The 12,696-nt window shown below is 39.9% G+C and overlaps 1 protein-coding gene and 1 pseudogene across 9 annotated transcripts in view; both read left to right on the top strand.

Annotated features, from left to right (window-relative positions):
- The window catches only part of PIP5K1B (phosphatidylinositol-4-phosphate 5-kinase type 1 beta), a 346,015-nt gene that overhangs the window by 275,069 nt on the left and 58,250 nt on the right, over window positions 1–12,696 (top strand). The window lies entirely within an intron of this gene.
- The window catches only part of LOC144581813 (large ribosomal subunit protein uL6 pseudogene), a 63,982-nt pseudogene that overhangs the window by 33,414 nt on the left and 17,872 nt on the right, over window positions 1–12,696 (top strand). Inside the window, exon 1 of the transcript XR_013533085.1 lies at window positions 1–12,696. This exon is cut by the window's left edge and continues 33,414 nt beyond it; it is cut by the window's right edge and continues 17,872 nt beyond it. The product of XR_013533085.1 is annotated as a large ribosomal subunit protein uL6 pseudogene (transcript).

Here is a 12,696-nt window from a genome sequence, read left to right as displayed (position 1 = left end):
TCTATAAATTACTTTGGGCAGTATGGCGATTTTCACAATATTGATTCTTCCTAACCATGAGCATGGAATGTTTCTCCATCTGTTTGTGCCCTTTCATTTCCAAAGCAGTGGTTTGTAGTTCTCCTTGAAGAGGTCCTTTACCTTCTTTGTTAGTTGTATTCCTAGGTATTTTATTATTCTTGTAGCAATTGTGAATGGGAGTTTGCTCTTGATTTGGCTCTCTGTTTGTCTGTTATTGGTGTATAGAAATGCTTGTGATTTCTGCACATTGATTTTGTATCCTGAGACTTTGCTGAAGTTGCTTATCAGCTTAAGGAGAGTTTAGGCTGAGACAATGGGGTCTTCTAAATATACAATCATGTAATCTGTAAATAGAGACAATTTGACTTCCTCCTTTCCTAACTGAATACCCTTTATTTCTTTTTCTTGCCTGATTGGTCAGGCTAAAACTTCCAATACTACATTGAATAAGAGTGGAGAGAGAGGGCATCCTTGTTCAGTGCCAGATTTCAAAGGGAATGCTTCCAGTTTTCGCCCATTCAGTATGATATTGGCAGTGGGTTTGTTGTAAATAGCTTTTATTATTTTGTGATAGGTTCCATCAATGCCTAGTTTATTGAGAGTTTTTAGCATAAAGGGCTGTTGAATTTTGTTGAAGGCCTTTTCTGCATCTATTGAGATAATCATGTGGTTTTTGTCTTTGGTTCTGTTTATGTGGTGAATTACATTTATAGACTTGAGTATGTTGAACCAGCCTTGCATCCCCGGGATGAAACCTGCTTGACCATGATGGATAAGCTTTTTGATGTGCTGTTGCATTCGGTTTGCCAGTATTTTATTGAAGATTTTTGCATCTATGTTCATCATGGATATTGGCCTGAAGTTTTCTTTTCTTGTTGAGTTTCTGCCAGGTTTTGGTATTAGGATGATGTTGGTCTCATAGAATGATTTGGGGAGGATTCCCTCTTTTTGTATTGTTTGGAATAGTTTCAGAAGGAATGATACCAGCTCCTCTTTGTATGTCTGGTAGAATTTGACTGTGAACCCATCTGGACCTGGGCTTTTTTTGGGTGGTAGGCTAATTGCTGCCTCAACTTCAGCCCTTGTTATTGGTCTATTCAGGGTTTCAACTTCTTCCTGGTTTAGTTTTGGTAGGATGCAAGTGTCCATGAATTTATCCATTTTTTCCAGGCTTACTAGTTTATGTGCATAGAGTTGTTTGTAGTAATCTCTGATGGTAGTTTATATTTCTGTGGGATCAGTGGTGATGTCCCCTTTATCGTTTTTTATTGCATCTATTTGACTCTTCTCTCTTTTCCTTTTTATTAATCTGGCTAGTGGTCTATTTTGTTGATCTTTTCAAAAAAACCAGCTCCTGGATTTATTGATTTTTTGAAGGGTTTTTTGTGTCTCTATCTCATTCATTTTTGCTCTGATCTTAGTTATTTCTTTTCTTCTGCCAGCTTTTGAGTTTTTCTGATCTTGCTCCTCTAGCTCTTTCAATTTTGACAATAGGGTGTCGATTTTATATATTTCCTTGTTTCTCATGTGGGCATCTATTGCTATAAATTTCCCTCTAGACACTGTTTTAAAAGTGTCTCAGAGATTCTGGTACACTGTGTCCTCATTCTCATTGGTTTCAAAGAACATCTTTATTTCTGCCTTCATTTCATTGTTTATCCAGTCAACATTCAGGAGCCAGTTGTTCAGTTGCCATGAAGTTGTGTGGTTTTGAGTTAGTTTCTTAATCCTGATGTCTAATTTGATCTAATTTGCACTGTGGTCTGAGAAACTGTTATGGTTTCCGTTTTTTTGCATTTGCTGAGGAGTGATTTACTTCTAATTATGTGGTCAATTTTAGAGTAAGTGCGATGTGGTGCTGAGATGAGTGTATATTCTGTGGCTGTAGGGCGGAAAGTTCTGTAGATGTCTATTAGGTCCTCTTGTTCCAGTTCTACATTCAAGTCCTGTATATCCTTGTTGATTTTCTGTCTCGTTGATCTGTCTAATGTTGACAGTAGAGTGTTAAAGTCTACCAGTATTATTGTACAGGAGTTTAAGTCTCTTTGTAAGTCAGTAAGAACTTGCTTTATGTATCTCCTGTATTTGGTACATATATATTTAGGATAGTTAGCTCTTCTTGTTGTATTGATCCTTTCACCATTATGTAGTGTCCTTCTTTGTCTCTTCTGATCTTTGTTGGTTTAAAGTTGATTTTATCAGAGACTAAAATTGCAACCCCTGCTTTTTGTTGTTCTCTATTTGCTTAGTAGATCTTCTTCCATCTGTTTATTTTGAGGCTGTGTGTGTCTTTGTGTGTGAGATGGGTCTCCTGAATACAGCACTCTGATGGGTTTTGACTTTTTATCCAGTTTGCCAGTCTGTGTCTTTTGATTTGGGCATTTAGGCCATTTACATTTCATGTTAAAATTGTTATGTGTGAATTTGATCCTGCCATTTTGTTACTGGTTGTTTGTTTTGCCGTTGGTCGACGCAGTTTCCTCATTGCATCATTGGTCTTTACCATTTGGTTCATTTTTGCAGTTTTTGGTACTGGATGTTTTTTTCTGTGTTTAGTGCTTCCTTCAGGAGCTCTTGTAGGGCAGGTCTGGTGGTGAAGAAATCGCTTGTCTGTAAAGGAGTTTATTTCTCCTTCACTTATGAAGCTTAGTTTGGCTGGATATGAGATTCTGGGTTGAAAGTTCTTTTCTTTAAGGATGGTGAATATTGGTCCCCACTCTCTTCTGGCTTGTAGGGTTTCTGCCAAGAGATCCGGTGTGAGTCTCGGCGGATCTTGGCTTTCTTTTGTGGGTGACCCAAAGTTTCTCTCTGACTGCACTTAGCATTTTTTCCTTCATTTCAACCCTGGTGAATCTGACAATTATGTGCCTTGGGGTTGCTCTTCTTGAGGAGTATATCTGTGGTGTTCTTTGTGTTTCCTGTATTTGAATGTAGGCCTGCTTTGCTAGGTTGGGGAAGTTCTCCTGGATAATATTTTGAAGAGTGTTTTCTAGCTTGAATTCATTTTCCCTATCCTCTTCGGGTACACCAGTCAAGTGTAGATTAGGTTTTTTCACATAATCCCATATTTCTTGGAGGCTTTGTTCATTTCTTCTCACTCTTTTTTCTCTTTTCTTACCTTCTCTTTTTATTTTGCTAGTTGATCTTCGATCTCTGATATCCTTTCTTCTGCTTGATCAATTCAGCTACTGAAACTTGTATATGCTTCTCAAAGTTCTCGTGCTGTGTTTTTCACCTCCATCAAGTTGTTTATGGTCTTCTCTAGGCTGATTATTCTAGTTAGCATTTCATCTAACCTTTTTCAAGGTTCTTAGTTTCTTTGAGTTGGGTTAAAACATGTTCTTTTAGCTCTGAGAGGTTTGTTATTACCCATCTTCTGAAGATTGCTTCTGTCAGCTCATCAAAAATCATTTTCTGACCTGTTTTGTTGCCATGCTGGTGAGTCATTGTGATCTCTCTGGGGAGGAGAGGTGTTCTGGACTTTGATGTTTTTGTCCTTTTGCGCTGGTTTCTTCCCATCTTCTCTGAGTGGAGGTCCTTCTGTTAAAGTTAGGGTTATTTCTCCTGTGTGAGGCTTTTTTTTTTAAACGCAGGTGTCAGTGTGCCACTTGAGACAGTATGTCCCTTGTCTGCCTGTGGAGGCACTGCTGGGCTGCCTCAGTCTCAGCCAGGCTGCTGTTTATTCTTCACCTGGTTTCCATACTGCTGGGGTTAGCCGTGTCTTCTTAATGGCAGGCTCTTTCCCTCTGCTGAGCCTGCTGTTCCTGGGTGGATGATGTGTTAACTGCGAAACTCTCCCAGGAAAGGGACTCCAGTTGCTGGATCTTGTGGGGGAGGGGCCTGTCTGGTCATATCCCTCTCCCTGCTTTCAACTCTCCCTTCTGTGGAATGGGCAGTTCCTTTTCGCAAGCTTTTTCAGTATTAGTCCAATCCACCCTGGTCTGTGCTAACAAGGCACTGGTCTGGCCGGGGCTGCCAACCTGGGCTGTCGCCTGGGTCTGCATCTCCAGGTAGTCCTCAGCAAGGCAGCATTTTCCTGATCTGTGTGCTGCCGAAGTCTTGGAGTGAATTGCTGTATCTGATTCAGAGAACCAAGGAGGTGATGCCTACCCCAATCCTCCGTACCTGATACACTTTCCAGGTGGGGCAGTGCCCTGCCTTACCTCAGCTAGACACCTTTGGGCTGTTTTCGCTGCCTTGTTTTGGGGTTAATCCCGCTGTTCAACCACTCCCTTTAAAACAAAATCGGTACCCTGCTCGGAGATGCGACTATCGCTCTGGTTCTGTCTGACTCAGTGGTAGCTGCATTCTGGAGAAGCTTCCTTTTGGCCCGCTTCCCCTGAATCTCCAGCATGGGGCTTTTTAAACTAGAATGCCTATAGGTTTCCTTGTAAATACGGCAATTCTGGGATTCTCTTAACATAACTCCCAAGAGGAGGTTGATTGATCATAATAGATACAGAGAGTGATAGAAGGAAAAGAAAGTCTGTTATATGTGTATAATCCTTCTCTCCCTTTCCTTATGAAAAGAATGAAACCAGACCCTCAGGCATGTGGCCTTACATAGGCCTGAGCCTTAAGCTGCCACCACTTGGCATGATGTGCATCCTTTGAGGAAATTGTAAGGTTATATGGCCATGGTTCTCAGCTTGGACAGGCAACCTGGCATACAGGCGTTTGAATTAGAATGCCACTCCACTGTTGACCAGCTACAGTACTTTACCTCACTGCACCTTAATCACCTCATCTACAAATAGTATCAGCTTCACAAGATTACTGTGAGGATGAGATGAGAAAATATAAGTGACTATCTAGTACAATGAATAGTATATAAGATTCATATTCTATGACTTAATTACTTCTGTGATTTAATTTGAAAGTCTAAGGTGAAGATGGGGGCAGAGGGTGTCCCTGGAAAGACTAACATTCTAGTAGAGTTAAGTCACCATTGCCAGTTCTGATGGATGGTCTAGTTCTGCAAGACCAAGACTTTCAGCCTGAACTCTAGTACCAGTCACAGGCTGTGAATGAGTTAAGGAAATGAAGCTAGTTCCAAACCCCTAACACACAGCTGTTATACAAATTTTGTCCTACAAATAAACAATGACATAAATGAAATCAATCTTAAACTTTTTAATTAACTGTAAAGTGATACAAGAGCTTTGTGTTTAACTAAGGATGAGATGGTTCAGCCTAGGTCTTCAGTGATTTCATACTTAAACCATCGAAAACTACAGGTATTTATCCTTATCTATTAAAAAGAAAAAAAAAGGCAGCCAGCACAGTAGCAGTGCCTGTAATCTCAGCACTTTGGAAGGCTGAGGCAGGCAGATCATCTGAGATCAGGGGCTCAAGACCAGCCTGGCCAACATGGCAAAACCCTGTGTCTACTAAAAATACAAAAATTAGCCAGGCATGGTGGCACATGGCTGTAATCCCAGCTCCTTAGGAGGCTGAGGCAAGAGAATCACTTGAACCCAGGAGATGGAGGTTGCAGTGAGCCAAGGTCACACCACTGTACTCCAGCCTGGGCAACAGAGTGAGACTGTCTCAAAAAAAAAAAAAGAAGAAAGAAGGCTATTTGTATTCAAAAAGCAAAACAATGGGGGTATGTCAGAAAGCATAGGAGCTGACTGAAAGAGCTCTCAATGGCTAAAATTGGAACAATTTGAGCAATAAAATAACAGTTTTGAATTATAACCCAAAGAATAAATATCCAAGAGGCCATACTAATATTAATATATGATTGAATAAATAAATAAATGGTGGAGAAGAAACAAAACTCCCCCATACAGAAGAATTCCAAATACTATATGTAACTACTCCACCCTGAAGGAAGTGGAATACAACACCCCATCCTTTAAGTGTGGGCTACACCTAGTGGCTTGCTTCCAAAGGCTACACCTAGTGGCTTGCTTCCAAAAAGTACAGCATGGAAAGGGAGGTGGGGGTACCTTTGCAGTGGAGAAGCCTGGTAAACACTACTTGAACCAGGTAATCAAGGTAAACATCATCAGTGATAAGTCATGTTAATAGTGCATAACCTTGACCTGATATAGTACTTTACTTCTGTGATCTTCCTTCCAAAAACTTGTAAGTACTGTGTTTAACCGTGAGAAAAACATCAGGCAACCCAAATTGTGGGGCATTCTGCAATATGCCTGGTCAGTACTCATCAGAACTGTCAAGGTCATCAACAACAAGGAGTCTAAGAAACCATCACAGTCTATGAGAGCCCAAGGAGATGTGATACCTCAATGTCACATGGTATCCAGAGTGGGACTCTGGAACAGGAAAAGGACATTAAGGAAAATGAACAAAATCTGGATATAGTATGGAGGTTAGTTTTAAACAAAAAGGTGAGGGTGCTTCCTCTCAAAATCACATCACAGAAACCTATACCACAGTCATGCACTGCAGTAACACTTCATTATAATGTAAATGCGGGAGATTGTGTTCTAAAACTGCCTCTTGAAATTTAACTTGAAATGATGGGAAACTCAGTATACAGCTGTGTGCACAGAAGGTGAATGAGTAATCTGTCAAATATTAATACCATGGGTCTTTTTGCAGCTGGGCTTAACTGTGATTGATGTATTATGCAGATCATATTTTCACCTGCCATAGAATCCCAATCCATGTAACGTTGAATATGTACAACGTTGAATCTAATAGTTTGAACGTCCCTGTTTCCAGAATTTGGGGTTGGGTAAAAAAGTTTTTCATGCATGTGTGCCAAGGGTAAGAAAACATTTCTTGCTTATTTATAAGCCATCCATATTGGACATATAGGCAGATGTGATTTATGTATGTCCAACATAGATATGCAACCTGTATATCTGCTGGGAAGAAGGTGTAGGTTGTCAGACAATGCCTCAGATGTGGTGGGATTATGAAACTTTTTACTCAAAGGAGACTGTTGACTTGGCAGCATTTGTCACCCATCATTAATCTAATATACTCTATATCTCTCCAGCTGTAAGAAGGCATATGATTTCTCTGATATTGGTTCTGTGCACACTATTAATTTTTATGTATTTATTTATTTTTTATTGTACTTTAAGTTCTGGGGTACATGTGCAGATCATGCAGGATTGTTGCATAGGTACACACATGGCAATGTGGTTTGCTGCCTCCATTCTCCCGTCACCTACATCTGGCATTTCTCCCCATGTTATCCCTCCCTGACCTCCCCACCCTCCTACTGCCCCTCCCTTGGCCCCCCTCAACAGACCCCAGTGTGTGATGCTCCCCTCCCTGTGTCCATGTGTTCTGATTCTTCAACACCTGCCTATGAGTGAGAACATGTGGTGTTTGATTTTCTGTTCTTGTGTCAGTTTGCTGAGAATGATGGGTTCCAGATTCATCCATGTCCCTACAGAGGACACAAACTCATTTTTTATTGCTGCATAGTATTCCATGCTGTATATGTGCTACATTTTCCGTGTCCAGTCTATCGTTGATGGGCATTTGGGTTGGTTCCAGGTCTTTGCTATTATAAACAGTGCCGCTATGAATATACGTGAGCATGTGTCTTTATAATAGAATGATTTATAATCCTTTGGATATATACCCAGTAATGGGATTGCTAGGTCAAATGGAATTTCTATTTCTAGGTCCTTGAGGAATCGCCACACTGTCTTCCACAATGGTTGAACTAGTTTACACTCCCACCAACAGTGTAAAACTGTTCCTATTTCTCCACATCTTCTCCAGTGTCCATTGTCCCCAGATTTTTTAATGATTGCTGTTCTAACTGTCATGAGGTGGTATCTCAATGTGGTTTTGATTTGGATTTCTCTAATAATCAGTGATGATGTGCATTTTTTCATATGATTGTTGGCCTTAATATGTGTCTTCTTTTGAAAAGTGTTCATATCCTTCGCCCACTTTTGGATGGATCTGTTTTTTTCTTGCAAATCTGTTTTAGTTCTTTGTAGATTCTGGATACTAGCCCTTTGTCAGACGGGTAGATTGTAAAAACTTTTTCCCATTCTGTTAGTTGCTTTTTCATTCTAATGATTGTTTCTTTTGCTTTGCAGAAGCTCTGGAGTTTAATTAGGTCCCATTTGTCTATTTTGACTTTTGTTGCCACTGCTTTTGGTGTTTTAGTCATGAACTCCTTGCCTAGACATATGTCCTGAATGGTTTTGCCTAGGTTTTTTTTATAGGGTTTTTATGGTGTTAGTTCTTATCTTTAAGTCCTTAATCCATCTGGAGTTAATTTTAGTGTAAAGTGTCAGGAAGGGGTCCAGTTTCTACTTTCTGCACACTGCTAGCCAGTTTTCCCAACACCATTTATTAAACAGGGAATCCCTTCCTCATTGCTTGTTTTTGTCAGGTTTGTCAAAAATCAGATGGTTGTAGATGTGTGGCATTCCCTGCAGGGCCTCTGTTCTGTTCCATTGGTCTATATGTCTGTTTTGGTACCAGTATCATGCTGTTTTGATTACTGTAGCCTTGTAGTATAGTTTGAAATCAGGTAGTGTGATGCCTCTGGCTTTGTTCTTTTTGCTTAGGATTGTCTTGGCTATGTGGGCTCTGTTTTGGTTCCATAATGAAGTCTTAGGTGGTTTTTTCCAGTTCTGTGAAGAAGGTCATTGGTAGCTTTATGGGAATAGCATTGAATCTATGAATTACTTTGGGCAGTATGGCCATTTTCACAATATTGATTCTTCCTAACCATGAGCATGGAATGTTTCTCCATCTGTTTGTGTCCTCTCTTATTTCCTTGAGTAGTGGTTTGTAATTCTCCTCGAAGAGGTCCTTTACATCCTTTGTTAGTTGTATTCCTAGGTATTTTATTATTCTTGTAGCAATTGTGAATGGGAGTTTGCTCATGATTTGGCTCTCTGTTAGTCTGTTATTGGTGTATAGAAATGCTTGTGATTTCTGCACATTGATTTTGTATCCTGAGATTTTGCTGAAGTTACCTATCAGTTTCAGGAGATTTTGGGCTGAGATGATAGGGTCTTCTAAATATACAATCATGTCATCTGCAAATAGACACAATTTGACTTCCTCTTTTCCTAATTGAATACTGTGTATTTTTTTTTCTTGCCTAATCACTCTGGCTAGAACTTCTGATACTATATTGACTAGGAGTGGTGAGAGAGGGCATCCATGTCTAGTGCCAGATTTCAAAGGAAATGCTTCCAGTTTTTGCCCATTCAGTATGATATTGGCAGTGGGTGTGTTATAAATAGCTTTTATTGTTTGAGATATGTTCCTTCGATACCTAGTTTATTGAGCATTTTTAGCATAAAGGGCTGTTGAATTTTATCAAAGGCCTTCTCTGCACCTATTGAAATACTCATGTGGTTTTTGTCTTTGGTTCTGTTTATGTGGTGGATTACATTTATAGGCTTGCATGTGTTGAACCAGCCATGCATTCCTGGAATGAAGCCTACTTGATCGTGATGGATAAGCTTTTTGATGTGCTGTTGCAATCAGTTTGCCAGTATTTTATTGAAGATTTTTGCATCTGTGTTGATCATGGATATTGGCCTGAAGTTTTCTCTTTTTGCTGAGTCTCTGTCAGGTTTTGGCATCAGGATGATATTGGTCTCATAAAATGATTTGGGAAGGATTCCCTCTTTTTGTATTGTTTGGAATAGTTTCAGAAGGAATGGTACCAGCTCCTCTTTGTCTGGTAGAATTCGGCTGTGAACTGGTCTGGACCTCGACTTTTTTTGGTTGGTAGGCTATTAATTGCTGCCTCAACTTCAGACCTTGTTATTAGTCTATTCAGTGTTTCAACTTCTTCCTGGTTTAGGCTTGGGAGGGTGCAAGTGTCCAGGAATTTATCCAGTTCTTCCAGGTTTACTGGTTTATGTGCATAGAGTTTTTTGTAGTAATCTCTGATTGTAGTTTTTATTTCTGTGGAATCAGTGGTGACATCCCCTTTATTGTTTTTTTATTGCATCCATTTAATTCTTCTGCCTTTTCATTTTTATCAGTCTGGCTAGTGGTCTATTTTGTTGATCTTTTCAAAAAACCAACTCCTGGATTTGTTGATTTTTTTCGAAGGGATTTTTGTGTCTCTATCTCCTTCAGTTCTGCTCTGAGCTTTGTTATTTCTTGTCTTCATCTAGCTTTTGAGTTTTTTTGATCTTGCTCCTCTAACTCTTTCAGTTTGATGATAGTGTTGATTTTAGAACTTTCTTTGCTTCTCTTGTGGGCATTTATTGCTATAAATTTCCTCTAGACACTGCTTTAAATGTGTCCCAGAGATTGTGGTACCTTGTATCTTCTTTCTCGGTTTCAAAGAACATCTTTATTTCTGCCTTCATTTCATTGTTTATCCAGTCGACATTCAGGAGCCAGCTGTTCAGTTTCCATGAAGTGGTGTGTTTCTGAGTTAGTTTCTTAATTTTGAGTTCTAATTTGATTGTCCTCTGGTCTGAGAGACTGATTGTTATGATTTCTATTCTTTTGCATTTGCTCAGGAGTCATTTACTTCCAATTACGTGGTCAATTTTAGAGTAGGTGCAATGCAGTGCTGAGAAGAATGTGTATTCTGTGGATTTGGGGTGAAGATTTCTGTAGATGTCTATTAGGTCTGCTTGGTCCAGATCTGAGTTCAAGTCCTGGTTATCCTTGTTAATTTTCTGTCTGGTTGATCTGTCTAATATTGACAGTGGAGTGTTAAAGTCTCCTAGTATTATTGTGTGTGAGTCAAGTCTCTTTGTAGGTTGTTAAGAACTTGCTTTATGTACTGGGTGCTCCTGTATTGGGTACATATATATTTAGGATCATTAGCTCTTCTTGATGCATTGATCCTTTTACCATTATGTAATGCCCTTCTTTGTCTCTTTTAACCTTTGTTCGTTTGAAGTCCATTTTATCAGAGACCAGGATTGCAACTCCTGCTTTTTTTTGCTCTCCATTTGCTTGATAAATCTTCCTCCATCACTTTATTTTTAGCCTATGTATATTCTTGCACGTGAGATTGGTTTCCTGAATATAGCACACCGATGGGTCTTGACTTTTTATCCAATTTCCCATCTGTGTCTTTTGATTGGGGCATTTAGCCCATTTACATTTAGGGTTAATATTGTTATGTGTGAATTTGATCCTGCCATTTTGATGGTAGCTGGATGTTTTGCCCATTAGTTGATGCATTTTTTTCTTTCTGAAATGGAGTTTTGCTCTTGTTACCCAGGCTGGAGTGTAATGGCACAAACTCGACTCACTGCAACCTCTGCCTCCTGGGTTCAAGCAGTTCTCCTGCCTCAGCCTCCCAAGCTGCTGGGACCACAGGTGCGCGCCACCATGCCTAGCCAATTTTTGTAGTTTTAGTAGAGACAGGGTTTCACCACGTTGACCAGCATGGTCTTGATCTCTTGACCTCATGATCCACCCACCTTGGCCTCCCAAGATGCATTTTTTTCATTGTGTCAATGGTTTTTACCATATGGTATGTTTTTGGAGTGGCTGGTACTGGTTGTTCCTTTCCTTGTTTAGTTCTTCTTCCGGGAGCTCTTGTAAAGCAGGCCTGGTGGTGATGAAATCTCTCAACAATTGCTTGTCCATAAAGGATTTTCTTTCTCCTTCACTTATGAAGCTTAGTTGGCAGGATATGAAATTCTAGGTTGAAAGTTCTCCTCTTTAAGGATGTTGAATATTGGCCCCCCACTCTGCTGGCTTGAAGGTTTTTTGCGGAGAGATCTGCTGTGAGGCTAATGGGCTTCCTGTTGTGGGTAACCTGACCTTTCTCTCTGGCTGCCCTAGCATTTTTTCCTTCATTTGAACCCTGGTGAATCTGATGATTGTATGCCTTGGGGTTGCTCTTCTTAAAATATCTTTTTGGTGTTCTCTGTATTTCCTGAACTTGAATGGTGGCCTGGCTTGCTAGGTTGGAGAAGTTCTCCTGGATAGTATCCTGAAGAGTGTTTTCCAGCTTGGATTCATTCACTATCACATTCAGGTACACCTATCAAACGTAGATTAGGTCTTTTCAAATAATCCCATATTTCTTGGCACTTTATTTCTTTTCATTCTTTTTTCTCTATTCTTGCCTTCTCATTTTATTTCATTGAGTTGATCTTCAATCTCTGATATCCTTTCTTCTGCTTGGTTGATTCAGCTACTGAAACTTGTTTATACTTCATGAAGTTCTCATGCTGTGTTTTTCAGCTCCATCAAGTTGGTTATATTCTTCTCTAAGCTATTTATTCTAGTTAGCATCTTATCTAACCTTTTTTCTAGGTTCTTAATTTCTTTGTATTCAGTTAGCACATGTTCTTTTAGCTCTGAAAGGTTTGTTATTACCCACCTTCTGAAGCCTGTTTCTGTTAATTCATCAGATTCATTCTCCATCCATCTTTGATCCCTAGCTAGTGAGGAATTGTGATCCTTTGGAGGACAGGCATTCTGGTTTTTGGTGTTTTCATCCTTTTTGCGCTGGTTTCTTCCCATCTTAGTGGCTTTATCTTCCTTTGTTCTTTGTAGTTGGTGACTTTTGGATGGGGTCTCTGAGTGGACGTCCTTTTTGTTGATGATGAAGTTATTTCTTTCTGTTTCTTAGTTTTCCTTTAACAGTCAGACCCCCTCTGCTGCAGGACAGCTGGAGGTCCACTGCAGATCCTGCTTGCCTGGGGATCACCCTCATGGGCTGCAGAATAGTAAGGGTTGCTGCTGGTTTCTTCTTCTGTTATCTTCATCCCAGAAGGG

The sequence above is a fragment of the Callithrix jacchus genome, chromosome 1 (genome assembly GCF_049354715.1).
Source record: "Callithrix jacchus isolate 240 chromosome 1, calJac240_pri, whole genome shotgun sequence".
Taxonomy (NCBI): Eukaryota; Metazoa; Chordata; class Mammalia; order Primates; family Cebidae; genus Callithrix; species Callithrix jacchus.
This window is presented reverse-complemented; position numbering and strand designations above follow the sequence as displayed.